Below are 26,331 nucleotides of genomic sequence, written 5' to 3' on the forward strand. Positions count from 1 at the left end.
ACACTATGACAATACATAATAAATACATCTTTAAATTTCCACAACAGAAGGGAACCCTGACGAAGGGGCTGCTGAGCCCATGCAAACGTGGCTGCCGAGATATCGGCAAAGCGTGAACGTAGCCTTAAAACTAAGATAAAGATATAAGTAATATAAGAAGCCAGTGGCTGACCCAGACCACCAGACTCCACATATAAATAAAATATCATACAGTATATGAGAAAATATGATGGCATATACCAATCAGCCATAATATGGCGACTCACCTAGTATTGAGTAGGCCCCCATTTTGCCACCAAAACAGTCACTTTTGCTGCCAAAATAGCCCTTCCCCGCTGTGGCATGGATGCCACTAAACCTCTGAAAGTATACTGTGGTATCTGGCACCAAGCCATCAGTAGCAGATTCTTTAAGTTCTGTAAGTTGCAAAGTGGGGCCTCCATGGATCGGAGTTGTTTTTTCAACACATCCCATAGATGCTCAGAGGATTCTAGAGGATTTAGAGGCCAAGTCAACATCTCAGACTTGTTGTGTTCTCCAAACCATTCTTGAACCATTTTTGCAGTATGATAGGGTGCATTACCTTGCTGAAAGAGGCCACTGCTGTCAGGGAACTCTGTTTCCATGAATGGCGTCTTTTCAAGTAACATCCACCTGAATATCAGAAGAACAACGAAGAACAAACAGAAGAACATTGCCTAAATCATCACATTGCCTCCACCAGCTTGCCTTCTTCCCATCTGCATCCTGGTGCCATCTCTTCCCCAGATAAGTAAAGAACACGCACCCGGCTATCCACATGATGTAAAAGAAAATATGATTCATCAAGCCAGGCCATCTTTCATTGCTATGTGGTCCAGGTCTGATGCTCACATGCCCATTGTATGCTCTTTTGCCTGGGGAAATGGGTCAGCATGGACATCCTGACTGGTCTGCGGCTACACAGCCCCATACAAAACAAACTGCGATGCCCACTTTTTCTGCTTTCAACACATCAACTTCATGAACAACATATTCACATGCTGCTTAATGGGGTTGTAAAGGTACAATTTTTTCCCCTAAATAGCTTCCTTTACCTTAGTGCGGTCCTCCTTCACTTACCTCATCCTTCCATTTTGCTTTTAAATGTCCTTATTTCTTCTGAGAAATCCTCACTTCCTGTTCTTCTGTCTGTAACTCCACACCGTAATGCAAGGCGTTCTCCCTGGTGTGGAGTGTCGTGTTCGCCCCCTCCCTTGGACTACAGGAGAGTCAGGACGCTCTCTACGTTGCAGATAGAGAAAAGAGCTGTGTGTTAGTGGGCGTCCTGACTCTTCTGTAGTCCAAGGGAGGGGGTGAGCATGACACTCCACACCAGGGAGAAAGCCCCGCATTACTGTGTGGAGTTACAGACAGAAGAACGGGAAGTGAGGATTTCTCAAAAGAAATAAGGACATTTAAAAGCAAAATGGAAGGATGAGGTAAGTGAAGGAGGACTGCACTAAGGTAAAGGAAGCTATTTAGGAAAAAAAAATTATACCTTTACAACCCCTTTAATAAATCCCATTGTAACAATATAATCAATGTTATTGACTTTACCTACCAGTGATCTGAATGTTATGGCTCATCAATTTATTTTCTACTGTAATTTTGTCTATACCCAAACTTTATTTGATGTCTAGATTATAAACTCTGCAGCACATTTATGACAGTTGAGCCTTTCTTTGTGCCTGGAACAATTTTTTCCACAGTAGAGTGCATACATACTCAGGCGAGTATACAATAAAAAATATATAAAATCAACTGGTTCTGACAGAGATCCCCAGAGCAAACTGGCCTATGCAAAATGAACATTACTAAGGAAATTGGGGCTCTCCCTTATGCAAATGGATGTCAAGAATTCAACAGCTGTGGAGTGTGTTCACATCTGTGCTCTAATGTATCCCAGTTAATTGTCACTTCCCACACTGGGTACACTCATCTCTTTGTTAATAAGAGAGCCTGTACTGAAGATTTGCATTGGCAAGCACAGCAGATCTGCTACCCCCTGCTCCATTGTGTGCATCCTGGAGTCGATGCACTTGGATAACTTGGCCATATATGCACCTATTGTGCTTTATTACAACATGTCCATGTGCTATGGGGCCTGTGAGTCACAAGGGAAGCAGACCACTAGCTTTACATTTGATAAACTCAACTTATTTTTGCTGCAATAGCAGTTTTATAATCAAGATCTAGTCACTGTTCTCTCGGTGTATATATACAATTTAATTGTATGCTCTTTGGATAGAAGTATATCATTTATGATTCCCAAATAATGCTGCAATGTTTTAAATATGGGAAAGAAAGAAAAAGAAAAGAAAGATAATGACACAGACATATTTGGATTGATTTACTAAAGGAGCAAAGGCTGTGCACTTTGCAGGGGAATTTCACCTCATTCCCTAACCTATGGGAAACTGTTACCTGTCAAAGTAATAATTCCCTTGAAAAGTAAAAGCCTATTTGCCTGTAGTAAAACAACCACATTGCTCAACTCAGGAAGGAAAGCCAACATATTAGGATAATGATTTTATAAGCGACGGTTCTATTTACTCTGATGAAATATGAAAATCACAATCTCATAGCTAAAGTACATATCCTTATTCTAGTCTGTTAGCTTTGTGAATTGAACCTAAAGTATGTATTTTATTTACGCTTTTTGATTTTGAAGAGAATTAGCCAGTTTGATAAACGGGACCAAGCCAACAATACTGGAAGAAGGAACATGCCCTGTCATTTCTTTAACCACTTCCTTACTGGGCACATATACCCCTTCCTGACCAGGTGAAATTTCAGCTTGTGGCACTGCGTCAATTTAACTGACAATTGCGCGGTCGTGCGACGTGGCTCCCAAACAAAATTGACGTCCTTTTTTCCCCACAAATAGAGCTTTCTTTTGGTGGTATTTGATCGCCTCTGCGGTTTTTATTTTTTGCGCTATAAACAAAAATACAGCGACAATTTTGAAAAAAACCCAATATTTTTTACTTGTTGCTATAATAAATAGCCCAATTTTTTTTAAAAAACATTTTTTTTCTCAGTCTAGGCGATACGTATTCTTCTACATATTTTTGGGGAGAAAAAAAAAAATCGCAAGAAGCGTTTGGTTTGCGCAAAAGTTATTGCGCTTACAAAATAGGGGACAGAATTATTATTATTTTTTTTTTTTTTTTTTTACTACTAATGGCGGCGTTCAGCATTTTTTTCGTGACTGCGACATTATGGCGGAGACATCGGACACTTTTGACACATTTTTGGCGCCATTCACAGTTATACAGCGATCAGTGCTATAAATATGCACTAATTACTGTATAAATGTGACTGGCATTGAAGGGGTTAACACTAGGGGGTGAGGAAGGGGTTAAATGTGTACCCTAAATTGTGTTCTAACTGTAGGTGGAGGGGGGTGACTGGGGGAGGTGACACAGATCGGTCTCCTCTCTCCCCTGACAGGACGTGGATCTCTGTGTTTACACACAGAGCTCCACGTCTTGTCCCTGTAGCCGCCGATCCAGAGTCCCTGGCGGACATCACGGCCGCCAGGCACTCGCATCGACATCTCAGCGATGCAGCGAGCACGCGCGCGCCGCCGTCGGACGCGCGCGCCTGCACCGCTGGATGCGCGCGCAGGCCATCTTTTTACGGCCTGTTAGAGATTCAGAACCACCCCGCGGCCGTATAAAGTCGTACGGCCGTCGGGTAGTGGTTAAGCATATGTCCTAACCTTACACTCACAGTTTTTGTGTTTCCAGAAAATCCATGGGAACCCAAGCGTACAACATACAAAGGGCATCAACCTCTGCCCTGACATTTTTAAATCTAGGTTTCAGCTCCTACCTTGGAGGAAAACCATTGGGCCTTTAGGAAAAAACTAAAGACCCACCTCTTCTGAAGGACCGGTACGACTCTGGACGTCAAGCGCCTTGAGGCGATTAAGTTCGCATTTGTTGCACTATACAAGTTACTCACTCACTCACTCACTCACTCACTCACTCACCTTTGAATAGTCGAGTAGAAGATCCTTATGGGTCTATTTATCAATGCTTCCCGTCCAAAATTTACATAACTTTAACCCACCTGTCACATATGATTCTATTAGAAAAATGGGTGAATCATGTGTAAAAGTTGTGTGAATCTTTGGTAAAACATTGATAAATACACCCCTTAGGGGTCAGTTGGTTAGGGGCTCTGATTTTTTTCCCCATGACTGCAATCATTGGAAGTTAGGACAGTGGCTTATCTAGCACATCTGGCACCCCGGGTTGGTAATATCCCCCCACAACACACACACATAGAAATGGTTGAAAGAAATAAAGCAAATTGTGTGTCAACAGTGGGAGGGGCTTTGAGGATTCCTCCTGTATTGAATTTTATTGTAACTGTACTGTCTGTCCTCATATTGTAAATTGCTGCACAAACTGTTGGGGCTATACAGTATAAATCCTGTATAATAATAATTATAATAATGAGTGTAAAACAGTGCTTCTGTTGCAGAGTATGCTATACAGGAATGAAAACAGGCAGGGCTGGACTGGGACAAAAATTTGGCCCTGGACTTCATCCAGACTGGCCCACTTTGACAGGTCTCTCCCATGGCGGCCGGACAACTCACACACACACCCCCCGGCCACCCAAGCCCCCTCTCCCCCTTCACTGGCTTTATTAGAGTAGAGCAGCTGGTACTGGTACTTTTATAGGCAGTACCAGTGGGGAAGCTAGACAATATTTCACCCGGGGAAAAGAATCAGTTCGGTGCCCCCCTTATGGGACAAGATTAGGCAGAAGTGAGAAACTCCCAGGCCATAGCTGTTGAGTCAGCTGTCTGTCCCCTTCCCCATGCTCCTCTGTCGTCCCCCCTGCTCCTCTGGTCCTCCCCCTGCTTCTCTGTTCCCCCCAGGTGAGCACTGCGGGAGGGAGAGGAGGTGAGCGCTGCAGGAAGGGAGATACAGAGAACCGGAGGGGGCGGCGGTCTGCTGTCACTGAAGCCGGCCCACTGAGCCATCGGACCACCGGGAAACTCCCTGTAGTCCGAATGGCCAGTCCATCCCTGGTAACTTGCAAGAAAAACGTGAATGTTTTGTGTGCAAGAAACATTTAAAAACATTTTGCAAAATCTGGAACACAAGAATGCAAAAACAAACTAAACTACAAAGGCCAAAAGTGTGACGGAAGAAATTGATTTTGCTTCAGATAATGTATATGTTTTTCAATCCAAAAGTTGCATCTCATTTTGAAGGTATGGTGTGTTGATTCAGGAGCTAAGAGTTATGCCGCGTACACGGTCGTTTTTTGTGATGAAAAAAAACAACATTTTTAAAAACGTCATTTAAAACGACCGTGTGTGGGGAAAACTTTGTTTTATGTCTTCTGAAAAACGACAAAAAAAATTCGAGCATGCTTCAATTTTTTATGTCGTTTTTCAAAACGTCGTTTTTTGTGTAAAAAAAAATTACCGTGTGTAGCTAAAACGACATTTAAAACGACATTTTTAAACCTGCGCATGCTCAGAAGCAAGTTATGACGCGAGCTTGAATGGAACAGAGTGCCGCCGTACGTGCTGAACGTAACCACGCTTTGAAAGAGCATTTTGAAAAAACGATGGTGTGTAGGCAACGTCGTTTTTTAAAATGAAGTTTGAAAAATTTCTTTTTTTTTTCATGAGAAAAAATGACGTATTTTTTTTATCACAAAAAACTACCGTGTGTACGCGGCATTACATGACAAATGACAGAAATTTCTTTATTCACCTTGACCAGAGTAAAACAAGAAAAGATCACCACAGTTAATGGCAAAATAATGTAATCAGAAGGAATAGAAGACATTTTTCTTTACTGTCCTATTTCCCAGAGTGTCACAAGAAAGATACCTGTGAAAAAATGTCCTCTATGTCCCTGCTCATGAAACTATTCTTTTGTCAGTGAAGAAGCTCACAAAACAAGGCAATGTAATGACCTTCCAAGTTGACAGTTGTGCCATTACAAAAGGGGATATCTTACTTGAAAGGCTAAAATTATAGAGGAACTGTATCAGCTGAACTGCAATGAGGCGGTTAATACTGCCAAGGAGGAAAAACATTCAAACTGCCTTTACATTTGGCACAGAAGACTTGGGCACAGAGGTCCTGACATAATAAAGAAATTATACTATGCAAGTGGAATACAAATGAGTCCATGTGATCAAACAATGAAATGCACTAGCTGTATAAAAGGAAAAATTTGAAGAAAAGCCTTTCCAAAGCAGAGTAACAGCAGAATTAAGAGACCTCTGGACTTAATTCATTCAGATCTTTGCGGTCCAATGAAAAAAAATGTACTACAGGAAAGAAGAGTTTTTTTCTTACTTTTATAGATGATTACTCAAGGTATACTATACATGTTACACAGCAAAAGTAAAGTACCAGAGAAACTTGAACAGTATTTGGTCAAATAAGCAACAAATTTGGCAGAGTGCATTGTGCACAGACAATGAAACTGAATATACAGGTGATAAAACACAGGTGATTCTCAGAAAGCATGGCATAATATTTCAAACTACTGTACCATACAACCCAGAACAAAACAGGGTTACAGAAAGACTAGGAAAACTCCATATGAACTGTGCAATGGAAAAGCCCGGAATTTGAACCATCCAAATTTTTGGGAAACAAAGCCTATGTACATATTTTAAAAGAAAAACATACAAAATGAGATGCTTGTGCAAAAAAAAAGTGTACTTGTGGAGTACCGTAGAATTCTACACCAGGATACAAACAAGGAAACCACAAGTAGAAATCTAATTGTTGATGAAATGTCAGTGCATTAAAAATGTTGTGAACTAACACAAACACTTCAAACTGAGGAAAATTCCACTTCAGTTTCACTTGAAGATAAATCAACAATGTGACACAGAAATAGAAATGAATGCAGACAATACAAACACTGTAAAAGAAGAAACCAGGCCACAAGAGGCTTAAATCAGGAAATCCACCAGAAGCAATAAAGGCATCCCAGCCAAATATATGTCCTATGTTGCTCACGTATTAAAACCAGAGTCAGATTTATGGGATGAGATGCAAAAACTTCCAGCCCATGAGAAACAAAAGAATTGCAGATGCTTTGACGAAATTTCTTAGAAGAAACAGATTTATAGAACTGAGATCTGAAATTGGACTAATATAAGGATGAGTTGTTAAATGGGGGTGTTGGAATACATTGTTCATATATTTTGTGCAACAACGACATCAACCAGAAGATGGCAGTGTTTGTAACTGCTCTATGGTAAACTATGTCTTTTCTCTGTATAATAAAGTTACTGTTTTCTGTCTGCAGTTAAGCAGCAACGCCAATGTGGACTGTTCTGTAGGGCTATATACAGAATTTCTAACAAGAGTGGGTCTCTTAAGCACATGAGCACTCCAACACAACTGTTTGTGCTGCTTCCAAGTCAAAGTCAGGTATTTTCACTGGTTGCACTGAAAAAAAAACATTTAATGATGTATTAATAAATACACATCTGCATTAAGTTGGCTCATTTATATCTGCCTGGAGTTGAAAAAGAAGAATGTCTTGGAAAAATGTATATAAAATATTTGACTTTAAATTAGACAACAGAGGATGAAGAGTATTCAGTCCCCCAACAAAAATGTATATATTTTAGTTTACCAATGCTTAGATGTGGTGGCTGTATACGCTTTCTGCTTTAAATTTTTATTTTATTTTCACCTGGTGATCTGGCCAGGAACAAACTTCATGTCTTAGGGTGTTTCTACTCTCTACTAGGGGTGTTGAAAATAATAGTTTAATCAAAGCATATCGATTCAGCCTTACACGATTCTGAATCGATTCAGAGAATTGCTGAATCAAGATTGCATCGATGTCATCCCGACACTCCTCTCCCTCTTCCTCTCTGTATGTCACACACAGCGGTGTCACCGAGCTTGGATTTCAATATCCCGGTGGCCGCTTTAACAAAGTCCCACCTCCTAGACTGGCTTCTGTGATAGACGGCACACTGATCCAATGCCAGTAAATTGAATCAGTGTAACGTCTATCACAGAAGTCAGCCTAGGAGGCAGGACTTTGTTACAGCAGCCACCAGGATATTGAAATCCAAGCTCCGTGACACAGCGGGAGATGTACTTCCGCACTGGTGAGTATACATTAATTGGCACAATGAGGCTGCATTGATGGGTACAGTGAGGTTGAATTTGATAGGCATAGTGAGGCTGCATTTATGGGCACTGCTTTATTTGATGGGCACAATGGGCCTGCATTGATAGGCACAGCGAGGCTGCATTTAATGGGCACAGTGAGGCTGCATTGATGGGCACATGGACGCTATATTTGATGGGTACTACCTCATTTGATGGGCACAGTGAGGCTGCATTTGATGGGCACAGTGAGGCTGTTTTGATGAGCACTGCCTTATTTGATGGGCACAGTGGGGCTGCATTTGATGGACACAGTGAGGCTGCATTTGATGGGCACAGTAAGGCTGCATTGATAGGCACAGTGGGGCTGCATTTGATGGGCACAGTGAGGCTGTTTTGATGGGCACTGCCTTATTTGATGGGCAGAGTAGGGCTGCATTTGATGGGCACAGCGAGACTGCATTGCTGAGCACTGCTTCATTTGATGGGCACAGTGGGGCTGCATTTGATGGGCACAGTGAAGCTGCATTTGATGGGCATAGTAAGGCTGCATTTGATGGGCACAGTAAGGCTGCATTTGATGGGCACTGCCTTATTTGATGGGTACAGTGGGTCTGCATTCGATGGGCACAGTGAGAATGCATTGCTGAGCACTGCTTCATTTTATGGGCACAGCAGGGCTGCATTTTATGGGCACAGTGAGGCTGCATTTCATGGGAACAGTGAGGCTACATTGATGGGCACTGTCTCATTTTATGGGTACAGTGAGGCTACATTGATGGGCACAGTGAGGCTGGATTGATGGGCACAGGGAGGCTGCATTTGATGGGTACTGCCTCATTTGATGGACACGGTGAGGCTGCATTTGATGGGAACAGTGGGGCTGCATTTGATGGGCACAGTGAGACTGCATTGCTGGGCACTGCCTCATTTTATGGGCACAGTGTGGCTGCATTTAATGGGCACAGTGAGGCTGTATTTGATGGGCACAGTGAGGCTGCATTTGATGGGCACAGTGAGGCTGCATTTAATGGGGCAGTGGGGCTGCATTGATGGGCACAGTGAGGCTGTATTTGATAGGTACTACCTCATTTGATGGGCATAGTGAGGCTGGATTGATGGGCACAGTGAGGCTGCATTGATGGGCACAGTGAGGCCACAGTTGATGGGCACAGTGAGGCTGCATTGATGGGCACTACCTCATCTGATGGGCACAGTGGGGCTGCATTTGATGAGCACAGTGATGCTGCATTTGATGGGCACAGTGAGGCTTCATTGATGGGCACTGCCTCATTTCATAGGATGCACAGTTCTACTATTTATGGAGGAGTTGGTAGTGGTAAATTGACTAGTAAATTTAGATGGACTTCATGAAAAAACAAATTAAAGCCTAACTCCAGCTAACCAGCTAACCAGACCAGCTGTCATTTTGGGATAGTCTGATTTTGAAGTAATTACCCACAAGACCTGCAACCCTCAGAGCTCTAGCCCACCCTACCGCATTCCATGCTTGAGTAGGATATTATTTTTGTCAATAATCTCGATTTTCTTCCTTGTCCACTATCTGACAAAACACGAATGTATATGTAGCTTACTCATTCCCTTACCTTTACTTTTTAGCCTCTTTAGCCTTCATTAACTCTAAACTTTATCATATTTGAGTGTCAGCTCAAATGAGCAAGGGTCTCTCTTTATGGTTTGTTATTGCTAAATGTTCTGCTATACAAATACAGGGCCGTCTTTAATATGGTTTGGGCCCTGGGCAAACGTTTTTTTTGGGCCCCCCTCCAGCTTATTTTGGGCCTGGCTGGTTCACATGTATGTGTTTTGGCGGCCCTCATTTGTGCAGGTACAGCAGCCCATTGATTTGAATGGGCTGCCATGCCTTTGTTTCCTGCAGAAAAAAGGTGCATTCAGCATTTTAAAAATACAGTTGCCTTGAAATCCATTCTGCTTTTGCACCATGCTACTTACCTACAGTTCTTGCACACACAAACGCACTGTGTTTTTAAAAGCATGACCTAAACGTCTAAAAAAGCAGCAAGTTTGACAGTGCGGGAACTGCAGATAAGTCACAGCAGACAGCAGAATGGACAGACAGTGCTGTATTTCAGTGCTTGATGGGCATAGGTGTGCCGTGTGCGCAGCCTATTACATGAGGCATGCGCTTTTCGTTGCAAGAAACGCAGGCATGGCGGCCCATTCAATTGAATGAGCTGCTGTGCCTGCGCAAATGTGGGCCGCCAAAACACATACATGTGAACCAGCCAGGCCCAAAATAAGCCCATCAAGCAGTTAAATACAGACAGTAATGCCATGTGCTCTGAGGCCTTACTCAGCCTGGACTGCAGATCTGGTCTGTGATTTAAAGAGTTCCTCTATTTTACACATGGCATGGCATGGGGTCCCATGATGCTAAAGCAGAATGGACAGACGGTGCTGTGACCCCCATGCCATGCCATGTGTAAAATAGAGGAACTTTTTAAAACATTGACCAGACCTGCAGTGAATCATCAAATATTATAAAGACTTTGGGCACACTCTACAGAAAACTTCTATTTACAATATAGATTAGCAAACAGTGACATACCTTGAGGAGCATGACATGAAAAAGTCAGCCTTGGGAAGAGCAAACTGGGGACGTTATAAAATCACATTCTAATTCACTTTTATATACAAGCAGCACCCAGTGGCAGGAAGGGAGAAGTGCACGTCTAAAGGGAAGCCAGGGGTGCTATACATTTCAAAACACTGAGAAGGGAAGCAGTAATGGCACTGGCTGCGTGCCGCTGATAATTTTCAGCCTGATTTGTGGGCAGCACAGGGGCTTAACGGCTCTGCTTTGGGCCCCCAACAGTGACAGGGCCCTGGGCAGCTGCCCCTGTTTGCCCTATGGTAAAGACGGCCCTATACAAATATGTGTCTGCTTTGTAGTTGCAATATGTATATGAATTCTTGTTTGTAAATTCTCAGAAAAAGTTGACACTTTTTAAACATAGGATTGTAAATGTGGCCTACAAGATGCAACCCAATCGCATTACTATGGATAACTGCTTCTTTTTTTTCCCACCTCAATCTTTTGTTTGTGTTCTTGTGCACATGGGAAACAAATGGCAGTTTCTCACTCTGCAACACCACTAGAGCAAGTTTGTGGTTGATACATATTTTCCTAATTACCTCTCCTATTACCAACCTGTCTGTCATATCCAATGCTTTTTTATTGACAGTTCAGTGTCTGTACTGCAACTGAAAGGAGATATGTAACATGCAGTGTTCGCCTGTCCTGCATGCTTCACTGATAAAACATGACATACATTACTAATGGTTCCTTGCTTTCAAGTGCAGTTATCCAGAGCAACCAGGCAGAATACATATTGTATTGATCTGAGTATAGTAAAGTAAAAATTGGCTTAAAGTGGAGGTCTAGCCTAAAAAAATAAATAAATGTGTAAAAAGGCAAAAAAAAAAAAAGAAGAAAAAACATACTTGAAATTGTATGAGGCAGATCGTCCTAATCTGCCTCTTTCTCTTCTGCGGTGAGGTTCTGAGGCCTCCTGGGAAATGGAGGCGCGCTGCCATCTGGAACACACAGGACGGTGTTCCCATTCACAAATAGCCGTGCAATTTGCGCATGTGCAGTAGGAAACGGGCAGCCGTAAGGCTTCACTGCCTGTTTCCCTTAGTGAGGATGGCGGCGCCGGGACCAGCCACGATCGACGGGTCGGCCTCAGGCGGTGGACATCCTGGACAGGTAAGTGTGCTTATTAAAAGTCAGCAGCTACAGTGTTTATAGCTGCTGACTTTTAATTATCTTTTTTTTAAAGCCGGACCTCCGCTTTAAATGGGTGTATACACATAGGCATTTGCTTTATGTAATGCAGATTAGACAAAAGTAAAATCAACACAGTAGAAGACATATAATAATAGGTATCTCTTGTTAATGGGCCGCAGCTAGTTATGACAGTTATGACCAGATTACAATTCTGCTAGCAACCACTTGCAAGAGTCTATCAGTAACTGTGGCAGCTGGTGGATTTTTTTTTGGTGGTGGGTGGCAAACAGTATGCCACCCCCTGGTTGGTCGTTTAGTCTGTAGCACCCCATCACCGGTAAATTCTGCCTGCTTGGCGGGGGCGGCCTCCCCTTCTCCTGCCCTCCATCACCAGTGGCTTCCTGTTCTCTCCTGCTCTCCATGGAGGAGGCTTTCATTTCCTTCCTTCTCAGCGGCCAATAGTGAGTCTTCTGTTTTCGACCAATCGGAAAACGCCTATGATTGGCTGGAGTGAGGATCAATGTTCCAACAGGGAATATTAATTTGCTGTTGTAACACACCTGGGTGGGCTCCAGGTCGCATTCTCTGCGACCCAAGTGTGACGGTATCGGTATGATATCCCAGTCAACGTTCCCTTCTTCCCATAACGAAAATCACCCCAATATTCCACGTGGAGGGATATCCCTGGAATCGCCCAGAAAGCCACACATGAGACCAGCTTACTGCTTGAACAACACAGAGTTTTAATGGTAAGAAACCAGAGCTTATATGTGGTTACAACTGTTACAATGACAAATCTCCGCCCCCCCTCACACAGTGGGGGGTCTTCAATACAGCTCCTTTGAAATAAAGATATTTCTTTGAACTACTCAGTAGCTAGCCGAGTCGGCACCGCATATAGAGAGATAATTATCACAATGAAGCAATCAGCATAATTAACACAAGCCACTTATCTAATCACAGTAACCAGTAAACACAGGGCTAAAACAATTAACATTTGAAACAGGGCTAGCTGCAGAAGAGTAACTACAATTAACAGCCTTAAACAAGCAGGGAGGATTAACCTGAAGCATATAGGTAAAAAGTCCATCACAATGGCCCCCCTTCTTCTCCCTGCTCCGGCAAACCCGGTTGGACCTTCCCTGGTCCAGTAGGGTTGACGGGTTCAGAGCTTTTAGTCCGAGGTTAACTCCGTTTGGCATGACTGACCTCCCTTGACAACTGCTCCCGACTCAGGTATGCCACCGGGTCGTCAGATCACACGCCGGTCAGTCCCCAAGTCTTTGTGCGATCTGCAGAGTCACCAGAAGTCAGTGTGAAGATGGCGAATGGGTCTGTGCGCCGCCATCTAGGTGTCCCGCTATGGGAGGGGCAGGTTATGGCTCTGAAGTGACAATCACAGGAGATTCATAAAAAGAAAAAGTTATATTTGTTGAAGTGCTGTAGCACTGGTGCTCAGAGTCCGGGGGGGGGGGGGGGGAGAGGGGACTCAGAGCCCCATAAGGTCAGCCACCCCCTGCTCCCTCCGCAGCCGCCGGTTCTCCTCTTTGAGCTTCTCCAGCTCCATCTCCAGTTCATGGAGCCTGGGGGGGTCAGCCCGCTGTGACCTCAGGTGGTTGTTCTCCTCCTCCATGCGGCTTATGCACTCCTCCAGCTCCATGTACTCACGGATCAGATCCTGCTTGCTCATGTCCTGCAGGCTCTCCACGTGGTCCTTCATCATCAGGAACTGGGTGGGGGTGTAAGGGGCCACCGGTGGGCCCTTGGCGAACATCTCGGCCCGCATCTGGGATGCCCGCTGTGACTCCCTCTCCTCCAGTCGCTTCTTCTCCTCCCAGGTCCGCTGGTTATATGACTTCCAGGACCTCTTCTTCTTGGAGGTTAGCTGGCGGTGCCTCTTTCTGCCCAGCTCCCTCCAAGGCCCCTCCGGCTCATGGCTGTCGCCCATGACCAGCTGACAATGGTGTTCCCTGTTGTCCGTAATAACAGATTGTACCATGAGGGCTTCGTAAGGGGTGCCCAATGGTTCTTCCTGACCCAGCTCCTGGGGATCCCAAGCCGAGTCTACACAATGGGCTGCTGCTGGTGGGCGGTACCCAGGTTGAGACCAATTTGACCTGGTGTTGTCATTCATGGGGCAATTCTGCTTGAAGTGACCCAACTGTTTGCACCGGAAGCAGCGTTGTTCGTTGTCCTCCTGGCGTGGGTAGCGAGGGCTATATGTCATCGGTCTGTTAGGCGGTTGGTATCTAGCGGCTGGTGGGTGTGAGGGCGCCGTTGGTTGTGGGGGTTGTACCCGTGGTGTGACCTGGTTTGTCTTGCGAGTATCCGCATATTCATCCGCCAACTTCGCGGCCTCTGGTAGAGTCATGGGCCTGCGATCTCTCACCCAATCCTTGACGTCCGTCTGGATGTGATTGTAAAATTGCTCCAGGAGCATTAGTTGCAAAATGTCCTCTGCGGTGGTGGCCTGGCTGCTGTTAACCCAGTTAGAGGCCGACAGGGACAGCTGGCATGCCCATTCTGCGTAAGAGTCTTTCGTGGTTTTGCGTGAGTCCCTGAACTTCTGTCGGTGGGACTCTGGGGTTACTGCATAGCGAGCCAGGAGCACTTCTTTAACCCGGGCGTAGCTATGGATATCCTGATCTGGCACGGTCCGGAAAGCATCAGAAGCTTTGCCTGACAGTTTGCCTGACAATATTGCAACCCACTCTCTTCTAGCTATTCGGTGCAGGTTACATTGTCGCTCAAAATCCGCCAGGTAGTTATCAATTTCACAGTCCTTTTCATCAAAAGCTTTAAAAGCGCTAAACGGAATCTTCCTTGCGTCTGCTGTGCTGTACTCACTGTTCGGAGAAGGTGCGGCTGCTTGTTGGACTGCTGCCAGTTTTAACTGTAGTTCTGCGTCCCTTATTTGTTTAGCCTTCTGTAGTTCTGCGTCCCTTATTTGTTTAGCCTCCTCCGCTAACAGGTCCATCACTTTCAGCACCACATCTGTCGTTGGGTTCGGGCCGAACCACGCTAGCTTCTCTCTCATTAGCTTGTTGGCTGGCGATTCCTCCTCCTGAATCACTGGTGTATCCATCTCTTGTACTGCTGGCGTTGCTGCAATCCCGTCCTCCTGGTCTATCTCCATTGATTCCGCTATGATGACCCGCTTGGTTTTGTTGCTAGCAATCCTTCCAGTAGTTCTTCCAGTAGTTCTTCCAGTGTCTGCTTGGAATCCGGGTGTGAAGGAGAGTAGAAGGGAAGATCCCGCTGCTGCCAACCAATTTGTGACGGTATCGGTATGATATCCCCGTCAACGTTCCCTTCTTCCCATAACGAAAATCACCCCAATATTCCACGTGGAGGGATATCCCTGGAATCGCCCAGAAAGCCACACATGAGACCAGCTTACTGCTTGAACAACACAGAGTTTTAATGGTAAGAAACCAGAGCTTATATGTGGTTACAACTGTTACAATGACAAATCTCCGCCCCCCCTCACACAGTGGGGGGTCTTCAATACAGCTCCTTTGAAATAAAGATATTTCTTTGAACTACTCAGTAGCTAGCCGAGTCGGCACCGCATATAGAGAGATAATTATCACAATGAAGCAATCAGCATAATTAACACAAGCCACTTATCTAATCACAGTAACCAGTAAACACAGGGCTAAAACAATTAACATTTGAAACAGGGCTAGCTGCAGAAGAGTAACTACAATTAACAGCCTTAAACAAGCAGGGAGGATTAACCTGAAGCATATAGGTAAAAAGTCCATCACACCAAGCCCACCCTATTTTAAAGCCTATTTGAGCCTGTGGCTCTAATAAGGTGCTTCACAAAAATCCCCTGTCGCTGTAATTCCCCTGCAAGGGAGTGGCCACGGCGGCCATGGATAGATTGATGCATAGCCCCCCCATATTACCATATATGGGGTGGCCTGGAGAGTGCCCAGGCGCCCCTAGAGGACGGGCCATCACTGCTCAGGAATATGTCTGATTTGGGGGAAGGGTGCTCCCAGTTTAGCTAGCTTTGGGTTACTTTATCATGTAATGGACATGACGCATTAAAGATGAATCGACCGTAGTTGCATTGATCAAAGAATTGATCTTAGACTCCCACAAGGGGTACAATCTGCAAACTTGTTGCTCATACTGGGCCGCTTATGCGATCTCCCCCACTCATCCTTTATGAGGTTTTCCAGCTCTTTGATGAAGGGAAATGATTCAGGACCCCCTTTTCAGCACCGGGAAATATTTCTGAACCTTCAGAGGTTCTGCCATAACCTCCTCCCAGCCAATCGCTTCCTCGACTGAATGGGCAAATGGTTCAACTAAAAGAAGAGACAGTCCGACGCCTGCTCACACTCCTCATTCTTAGAGAGGGTTTCTGCAGCCTGGCGTAACGGCCGGGTGCTGGGCGATGTGCTTGGGGAAGGATCGCCCACAATTGATCCCTGTGGCGATTCTCCTAGGAGCTCAGTATCTACTCTGGCCTCCGAATCCTTGGTTACTTCAATGAAGCACGAGCGGCAGGCCAATTCCCCTGGCAAGGCTGACGCCCCGCATATTTGGCAAACATTTGCTGTGGTGCGGGTAAGATAGCTCCATCTGGGATGAAGGTAATCGTCTGCGGTGGGACCGACTATGACGGGAGTGGCTGTGACGCGAGCGGCTATGCCTTGATTGAAGAAAGCAAGAGGGTAACCTTGAGTGACCTCTTACAAAACGGACTAACCTTAGGTGGCAAATGTAATGATACAAATACCTTCGTGGAAGCACACACTGCACTGGAAGGAAAGACAGAGCGAAAGTGGGGGCCACTGCGAGATTTGAAGCTTATTTAAAGCTTGCTACAGATGCCAGTATAATTCCAGAGCCCCTGAGACCACCAGAACGGGGTTCCCACCATAAACCTCATTTAGGAGGGACTTCCAAACAGGAGAGGCTGAACCTGCTGGGGCGATCTACGGTAAGAGACATGCTTCTTGCTTGTTCGTCCAATCTGTCAGGTGAGGATAAAAAAAGAGAATGGACGTCTCCCCTTCAAATTTATAGCTAACCAATCCTGTCAGGTTGTGGGGTGGAGTCACAACCCCAGTGTGTGCTGCCATGAATGCGTCAGGAAAATGTTTTCTTTAAAATAACAAACATGTTATACTTACCTCCACTGTGCAGTTCATTTTGCACAGAGTGGCCCCGATCCGTATCTTCTGGGGTCCCTCGGCGGCTGTCTCTGGTCCTCCCCGCAAGAACTCATCACATTCATGTGAGAGAGCTCGCATGGTGATGAGTCCTTGCGGGTGCGCTCCCGTGATACAGCGAGCGGCCATAGCCGCTCGCTGTATCACTCAGCCCGCCCCTCGGCGTGCCGCGTCACTGGATGTGATTGACAGCAGCGCCAGCCAATTGCTGCGCTGCTCTCAATCCATCCGCTCTAGCCAATCAGCGGCCAGGCTGAGCAGCGAAGAGGATCTCAGGACCGAGCGCGGGACTTTCGAGGGGTCAGGTAAGTAAAACGGGGGCTCGGGGAGGGGCCGGCGTCATCAGATGTTTTTTCACCTTAACCAGTAGCCGACCGCGCACCGTCATTATACGGCGGCAGGTCGGCTCTCCTGGGTGAGAGCCCGTAGCTATACGGCGGCTCTTTGAGCCGCCACTAGGGGGCGCGTGTGCGCCCCCCGCTCGCCCCCGACTCCCGTGCGTGTGCCCGGCGGTCCTGTCAGCAGGGGAAATTCTGATCTTCTGTTCATACAATGTATGAACAGAGGATCAGTGTTTCCCCTAGTGAGGCCACCCCCCCCACAGTAAGATAACACACAGGGACATACTTAACCCCTTCCCCGCCCCCTAGTGTTAACCCCTTCACTGCCAGTGGCATTTTTATAGTAATCCAATGCATTTTTATAGCACTGATCGCTATAAAAATGCCAATGGTCCCAAAAATGTGTCAAAAGTGTCCGAAGTGTCCGCCATAATGTCGCAGTACCGAAAAAAAATCGCTGATCGCCGCCATTACTAGTAAAAAAATATATTAATAAAAATGCCATAAAAATACCCCCTATTTTGTAAACGCTATAACTTTTGCGCAAACCAATCAATAAACGCTTATTGCGATTTTTTTTTACGAAAAATATGTAGAAGAATACGTATCGGCCTAAACTGAGGAAAAAAAATATTTTTTATATATTTTTGGGGGATATTTATTATAGCAAAAAGTAAAAAATATTCATTTTTTTCAAAGTTGTCGCTCTATTTTTGTTTATAGCGCAAAAAATAAAAACCGCAGAGGTGATTAAATACCACCAAAAGAAAGCTCTATTTGTGGGAAAAAAAGGACGCCAATTTTGTTTGGGAGCCACGTCGCACGACCGCGCAATTGTCAGTTAAAGCGGCACAGTCCCGAATCGCAAAAAGTGCTCTGGTCTTTGGGCAGCAATATGGTCCGGGGGTTAAGTGGTTAATGCATAGATTGCAGTAAGGTGACTTTTTTTTTTTTTTTTTTACAACTCCCTCCAGAATGGAATAGGGACACAGAGGTCAGCAAGTGTACCTAATGCTTCCACAAAACTAACAACTAGTATACAACTTACATCACTGTCGAGGCCAATACTACAGGGGAAGGGACAACTGTGCTGGCTTCACTAAAGTGTCAAAAGCACAGCTAAAGACTTTTGTGATAACCTTGTGAAAATGTGTGCAAATTTCTTATTGCTGACAGGCTCTAGCACTTGTTATATTTGTGAAAATTGTTCCTAGGGGGTACAGAACATTATGCATTCTGCGAGAGTTAAACTTAACTACGTGATGGCATCAAGATCTGCAAAGACAGCTTGTAAATCACGCTCCCAATGTTTCTCTCATAATGTCAGCCATCTGTGTTCTTCTATATAATGTGCAGCTCTCATGGCTGTCCACACAGTCCCCTATATCATTAAAGCAAGCACTGTAAGTACCTGAATTTAACCTGGTATCAGTACTTGTAACACAGCACATATGGGTTATGGCCATAAATTATGAAAGACAACGGTTCCAAATTGTACTTTTGCATCATCATGTGCATGCTTGTTCTTAAGAAGTTAAGACTTGCTCGCCTGCTACTTTAAGGAGAAAACAAAAGCAACCAGTCAATAAATGTTCAACCCAGCTTGACGTTACTTGGGGGGGGGGGGCGTGGTCAGCAAAGTGTCTTCCATTTGTTGGGTAGTCTGGAGATGGCTTGAATATAGAGATGTCTGTGTAGTCCAGAAAAGAGCTTGATCAGAGTGATATCTTCTTTGGTTGGATAGTTTGAGAAAGGCTTTGTCAGATGCATGTGTACTATGGGTGGGTAGTCTGGAGAAGAGCTTTGTCAGGGGGAATCTGCATGTTTGGGTAGTTCAGAAAAAGTGTCAGGGATCAGCAGCTAAGACCACCAGACACATAGCTACACAAGGGAACTGAGACCAAACAAAGGATATATATATATATATTAAAGTGAAATTTATTTACAGTGAGAAATAGCAAACAATGAACACAGAGAAGGGGGAGAGTGGGGGGGAAGGGAATAGTAGCTGAAGCTAAACACCAAAGCTACTCACTCAGTTGGTTTGAGGGGACTATCTCGGTACTGATTAAATACAATAAACATAATAGTATAAAAAGTTTATTTATGTATAAAAATTGCGGAACAAACAATTGTACAGATCAATGATTGGTCAGGGTCGACTAGTTTCGCGGGAAATACCGCTTCATCAGGACAGCCAATCTATAGAATAAATAATGCAATAAAAACATATAAAGTAAATGAACACAGCAAACACAGTGAACGTGAACATAAACAACCCCAAACAGAACCAAAAACCCCACTAACAAGAGCTGTTGAACCTGAACAACTAAATGCATATATATATTTACAGACCAAGCTAGGGACAAGGGTTGCAAGGATGGGGGGATCACGGCTGGGGACAGAACAGAGGGAGGCAGGAGCAAGGGACAGGGATGCAGACTGGACAGGATAAGCAGAAAAGCAGGGACCAAAATCGTGAAGCAACAGGAAAGGGAGGAGAAGCCTTAAAGGGTCACTAAAGGAAAAAATTTGTTTAGCTGAAATGACTGTTTACAGGGTATAGAGACATAATAGTTAACTGATTCCTTTTAAAAATGATTAAAAATTGATAAAAACCAATCATATAATGTGCCTGCAGTTTAGTTTCGTTTTTGCTGTTGTTTCCTGGTTCTCTGATGTACAGAGAGCCAATAGGGCTGTGATACTTTGTCTAAAACTCCTCAGCACCAATCCAGTTTCATTTTACACACAGTACTCACACCTCCTTGATTAGTCACCACAGAGAGAAATCTCCCAGTACTGTGGTGATCAGGAAACAGACAACCAGGAAGTGTCCAGAACAGAGATGATTTACAGCAACATCAAAGCAAAAACGAACAATGAGGACATGAAACCAGGACTGCAGTAAGGTAAAGGAAGCTATTTAGCTTAATTTTTTTTTCCTTTAGTGACCCTTTAAGTACCCCCAGGCAGCTGAACGCTAAGTAGCCTGATTACAATAGCCTGCTGGGTCCTGGAAGACACCTGCTGGTGGACACTGGAACTGCAGCAAACAGCCCAGAGCAGGATAGTGCCACCAGCAGGTGAACTTAAAGGGGTTGTAAAGGTTTGTTTTTTATTTTCTAAATAGGTTACTTTAAGCTAGTGCATTGTTGGTTCACTTACCTTTTCCTTCAATTTCCCTTCTAAATGTTTTTTTTCTTTGTCTGAATTTCTCACTTCCTGTTCCTCCTCAGTAAGCTGTTCTAAATGGCTTTCCACCGCTCAGATGATGGTGGAAAGCTTACTGAGGAGAAACAGGAAGTGAGAAATTCAAACAAAGAAAATAAACATTTAGAAGGGAAATGGAAGGAAAAGGTACCGTATTTATCGCGGTATAACGCGCTCCCGCATATACCGCGCACCCCCAAAGTGACCCCCAATCCTGTGGAAAAAAAGTTATTTTTGTACTTACAGTTTTGGTGTCTTGCGCGGCGTCCATTGGCGGCCTCGTCGGGTCCGGCGTCCTTCTGCGGCTTCGGGTGTCCTCTTCGGCGGGTCCGGCATCCTTGTGCTGGTTCGGGTGTCCTTCTGCGGCAGGTCCGGTGTCCTCTTCGGCGGGTCCGGCGTCCTTCTGCGTCATCCTCGCGTCCTCCCCGCTCGTTTCCCGCGCCGAGTTTTGAATACTGCGCCAGGATTTCCCGAGCGCAGTACACTCGGGCAGGCTCGGCAACTGTCGCGCTCACGTCCTGTACGTCCAGGACGTGACTGCGGAAGAAGCCGAGACTGGCCGACTATACCCGAGTGTACTGCACTCGGTATATGTCGGCGCAGTATTCAAAACTCGGCGCGGGAAAACGGGTATCGGTGTATATCGCGCACCCACGATTTTGCCCTGATTTTCAGGGCAAAAAAGTGCGCGATATACGCCGATAAATACGGTAAGTGAACCAACAATGCAGTAGCTTAAAGGAACCTATTAAGAAAATAAAAAACGATCCTTTACAACCCCTTTAATCCTAACAAAAATCTTTCAAGAAAGCCTTCAAGAAAAAGAAAGCATTGCTTAGAGCAGGGGTCTCCAAACTTTTTCAAACAAAGGGCCAGTCTACTGTCCTTCAGACTTTAGGAGGGCCGGGATTGTGGCCAGTAGGGGTAGAAAATGTGCAGAGCCCAGCATCAGTGAGAATAAATATGGCTTTGGGGTTGGTGGTCAGTAGAAGAAGTAGTGCCCCATTATTGGTATTAGGAGGAGGAATAGTATCCCATTGTTGGTATCAGTGGAAAACATAGTGTCAGTGGGAGGAATAGTGCCCCAAGGGCCGGATAAAGGCTAGCAAAGGGCCACATCTGGTCCTCGGGCCGCAGTTTGGAGACCCCTGGCTTAGAGGGATGTCTGTCATGGTTGGGTGGTATGTAGAGAAGGGCCAATTTTCTCTATCATCTGTAGGGTACATAACCCATAAAGCCCTAAAAGAGGTATGTAAAAGTTGAGAAGGGTTAAACTCTGGGGTGTCATAATGGTCACGACTTTTAAATATCCAACTATAGATAAATTTGGATCTTTGATTGATGTTTGCCCTTTGTAAAGCCTTTACAGGAATTCACAGAAATCTGTCAAAAATGTGGCCAAGGCAGATATTTGGCTTGCACTTACCTCTATGTACAACAAGCGTTTACAGTTTTGAAAAAAAAATTAAGATTTTACATAAACATCTCGCATAACTACAGGTCTATTGTACAGTTACTTTGATTCTTCAACTGTATTCATTTCATGCTGACAAGGAATGTAAGTGGATCAGTGCTGTATGTGATAGTGATCTGGGCTATGCCACACCTAGAAATCAACACTGACAGGAGGGTGTGTAGTAGAAGATTCAAACATAATGCTCTGAACTGTATCTAGGGAGTCATGTAAAAACACCAGGTGCATTGCTGCCGGTTAAAATTTCCATTTACTTCACCTGAGGCTGCTTTTGAAACATGCACCATGGTACGTCACTGGGAGAAATTAAAAGTAGTTGGAAGGGCTGCTTTCCAAACCACACTGACCCAAGGAATGTGTGGAAGGAGACAGCAAGGGTAGTCATCATTTCTGTTTAACAAAGGACATTACCTATTGTGATGTTCACAGCAGCTCAGATAAGAATCACATATCATTTAGTTTATAAAATTGCTGTTTTACCTTAAAGTGGATGTAAACCCACTCTCGTCCTTTCTAAACTACTGCCATAGTGCTGATCTATAAGGATATACGTGCCTCCTGCATGTATCCTTACCTGTCAAATGTCTCCCCTCTCTCTGTTATAAGAACTGAAAAACTGCAGATTCTGTGGGTGGGTCTGTTGTCTGGAACTCTGTGGGTGGAGTCGTGATGTCAGTAGACTCCCCACCCTCCTCTACACCCCCCTTTGTTAACATGCATTTTTTCCCTGTGTATTCCTTCCACTAAATGTTGCTATGATCACTAACATCCAGTCAAAATCCAGAAAAGTAACCACATGACTTCAGAAAATGAGTGGGGGTGGGAATTAAAAAATAATGCCTGCCTCCAAATAATCTGTCACTCACAGCAAGGGGGCGGAACGGACTAAGGTTTTTCTCTGTAAGTCCGTTTTATTTCACTGAACAATAGGGATGAGCTTTGTATTCGAGTAAAACTTATGTTCGACTCGAACATTGTATGTTCGATCGTTCGTCGAATTACAAACGTTTTGGGTCGTTCGCGCCAAATTCGAGTTATGTTTCACAGCCCATATTCACTGCGGCATCGCAGTGCATTGCTGGCTAATGATTGGCCAAGCATGCACTATGACCCGCATGCTTGGCCAATCACAGCTTGCAAAAAACGGAGAGCTTTGGCCAATTATGGCTCAGGGGGTTTAGTACACGCCCCACACTATAAAAGGCCGCCTGCCGGTCGACCTTGTGTAGTGTGTTGTGGTGGTTAAAGTGGAGCTCCACCCTAAAGTGGAACTCCCACTGATCGGAACCCTCCCCCCCTCCGGTGTCACATTTGACACCTTTCAGGGTGGAGGGGGGTGCAGATACCTGTCCAAAGACACAGTCTCGGGCAGACTGCGGGCATGACGTCACCTCCTGTCCCCCCCCCCCCTGTTGTGTTCTGGGAACACTCAGCTCCCAGAGCACAGCGGGAGCCAATCAGCAGGCGTAGCGCGACTCGCGCATGCGCCGTAGGGAACCGGGCAGTGAAGCCGGAGCGCTTCACTTCCTGGTTCCCTCACCGAGGATGGTGGGGGGGGTGAAGAGCGATCGCTCGTCCTCTGCTGCGGACGGCGCTGGACTCCAAGTGTCCTAATATTAAAATTCAGCAGCTGACTAATTTATTTTTATTTTTATTTAAAGCGGTGGTTTACCCTAAAAAGCCGCGTAAGCCGCGTCACGACTGGCGAAAGGAGCCGAACGGCGATGCGCAGGCGCAGTATAGCGCCGACTCGCCGTTCGGCTCCTTCCGCCAATCGTGACGCTGCTTACGCGACGGGGGGAGCTCGTTTTTTAGTCAAAACGTCAATCACCGCTATGTTAGGAACGCCCACTCCCGCGGGACTCGCAACCCGGAGGACACGGGTGAATAGCTGTACCCAGGTATGTACAGCAGCAAAAAAAAAATTAAAGGCATAATCGTATTGTAATGCGGGGGGGCAGTGTAATAGTGGAAAGTCGTTTTTAGGGTGAACCACCGCTTTAAGCATCATTAAAATCACTGCTCCAGAAAAAAAGACCGTTTTTAAAACTTTTTTTCCATTGATACATGTTCCCTGGGGCAAGACCCGGGTTCTCAAAGACGTTTTACGACAATAACTTGCATATTAGGCTTTAAAATTAGAAGTTTTTGCTACACATATTAGTTGATTTAAACATTAATTAATTAGAGGTATAAGGTGTGGTGGAAGTAGTGGTTTTGCAAACTAATGTTGGGTGTTCTTGGTTCAGTTCTGAAGAAGTGCAACTGGGAAGGGTTGAGATATCCAAAAAAGTGAAGTTGCCAAAGTGAAAGGAGAAAGAGAGGAGAAATATGAGGACAGGAGACAACCTTACCCATTTTCCATTAGGCAATGTTATTCTACAAACCCAACAACCTTACAAACTAGGTGTCCAGGAGTTTACAGAGTCATTTAAGACCTTAGCAATGTTTCTGTTGGACAGTTTGGATAACCTGTCTCTAGCTTTTGTTCTCCCCTTAGATAACTGAAAACAGCTGATGACCCTGTTCTTCCCCTCCCTACGCTGTTCTGCACTTGACACAAATACTTGAATGATGCTGGCTGATCATGTTTAAGACAATACATACTGATAGAGGTGCTGGGGAGGCAGAGTATGCCTGCCAGTTTCATTGCTCTATTTCCGTACGCCACATAAGCAGCAAAGTGATAAAAAAGGACTAAAATAACATTATTACAACATAACAACACAAGCAGTAACTTGGGCATATGACAGTAGTGTATCACGCCTGTGCTGATATTCTCCATTTTACAAGAACGAAATTGTGAGGCAGTGACAGAGTGTTGCCCCTATAACATAAAGTTCCTAAAAAAGGATCTGTATTGCAAGATTATGGGGTATTATTTTAATAAAAAACTCAAATTTAAAAATATTAAAAATTACTTTAGAAATGTACAACTTTTTGTCATTTAATAAAGTACATATTCATGATACCCCATTTGCATAAATGATGAGCTTTCTAATAAGAAAGTCCAACACTTCCTTCTCCTCCCCCTCCTTGCCAGAAACCTTCAGTAGTACTAACCATAGGAAAAATGTTATGTAAATTTAATTGAATTTAATCAATAGATCGACTTTAGTACAACTAGCCTGCCCATAGATGAATCGAAATTTGGCTCCTGCTGAGCCGGACAAATTTCAATCAATCTTTGGATGACTTAATGGTGATCTAGTGTCATTGTTTAATGAGTGGGGGTGGCCTTCGGGTATGTCAACTCACCAACTCTCATACTAATATGTAATATTTCAGATGTATCAAACTGAAAATCTAGCAAAAATGAAAATTGGGTTACTCTTTTTCTGAAATTCCCTTTAGCCCAGGTTCACACTGGGTGCGATTTCATTCGATTTGAGATGCGATTTCACATGTGAAATCGCATCTCAAATGCCGCCAATTGTCGGCAATGGCGCCGTCCTAATCGGTGCGACGCCGCATCTGCGGCGCTGCACCGATTTCAAAAAGTAGTTCTTGTACTACTTTTTGCGATTTCGGGCCGCGATTTACATAGACATCTGTGCAGAAACCTGCACAGAGTCTAGGTTCACACTGCTGCGAATTAAAAATCGCGGTAAAATGCGCGATTTTACCGCGATTTCGCGGCCGCGATTTTGCCGCGATTTTGCCGCGATTTGCCGCGATTTCGGCCGCAATTTAATGTAAATCGCGGCCCGAAATCGCAAAAAGTAGTACAGGAACTACTTTTTGAAATCGCAGATGCGGCGTCGCACTGATTAGGACAGTGCCATTGCCGACAATTGCCGCCGATTTGAGATGCGATTTGACATGTCAAATCGCATCTCAAATCGTTCCAAATCGTACCCAGTGTGAACCAGGGCTGAAAGTGACTTTAACGTGAACCTGTGCTTTTCCCATGTATGGCAAAGCAGCAAATTTGTTCTAATTGCAGCAGCACCAGCTGCTCCATTGGACCACCAGGAGAGAAGCCTCATGTATACTTCTAGTGATGACTTGAAGGTTACCTGAACCCATGTGAGTTTATCAGCAGCTAGTCTTTACTAGTGTTGCTCACGAATATTCGCATTGCGAATATTCGACTCGAATATAGCATATTCGAGAAATCGCGCTATATTTCGAAATTCGCGGTGAATATTCGCAATTCCGAATATTCGATTTTTTACAATTTTTTTTTT

Source organism: Rana temporaria, chromosome 4 (assembly GCF_905171775.1).
Source record: "Rana temporaria chromosome 4, aRanTem1.1, whole genome shotgun sequence".
Taxonomy (NCBI): domain Eukaryota; kingdom Metazoa; phylum Chordata; class Amphibia; order Anura; family Ranidae; genus Rana; species Rana temporaria.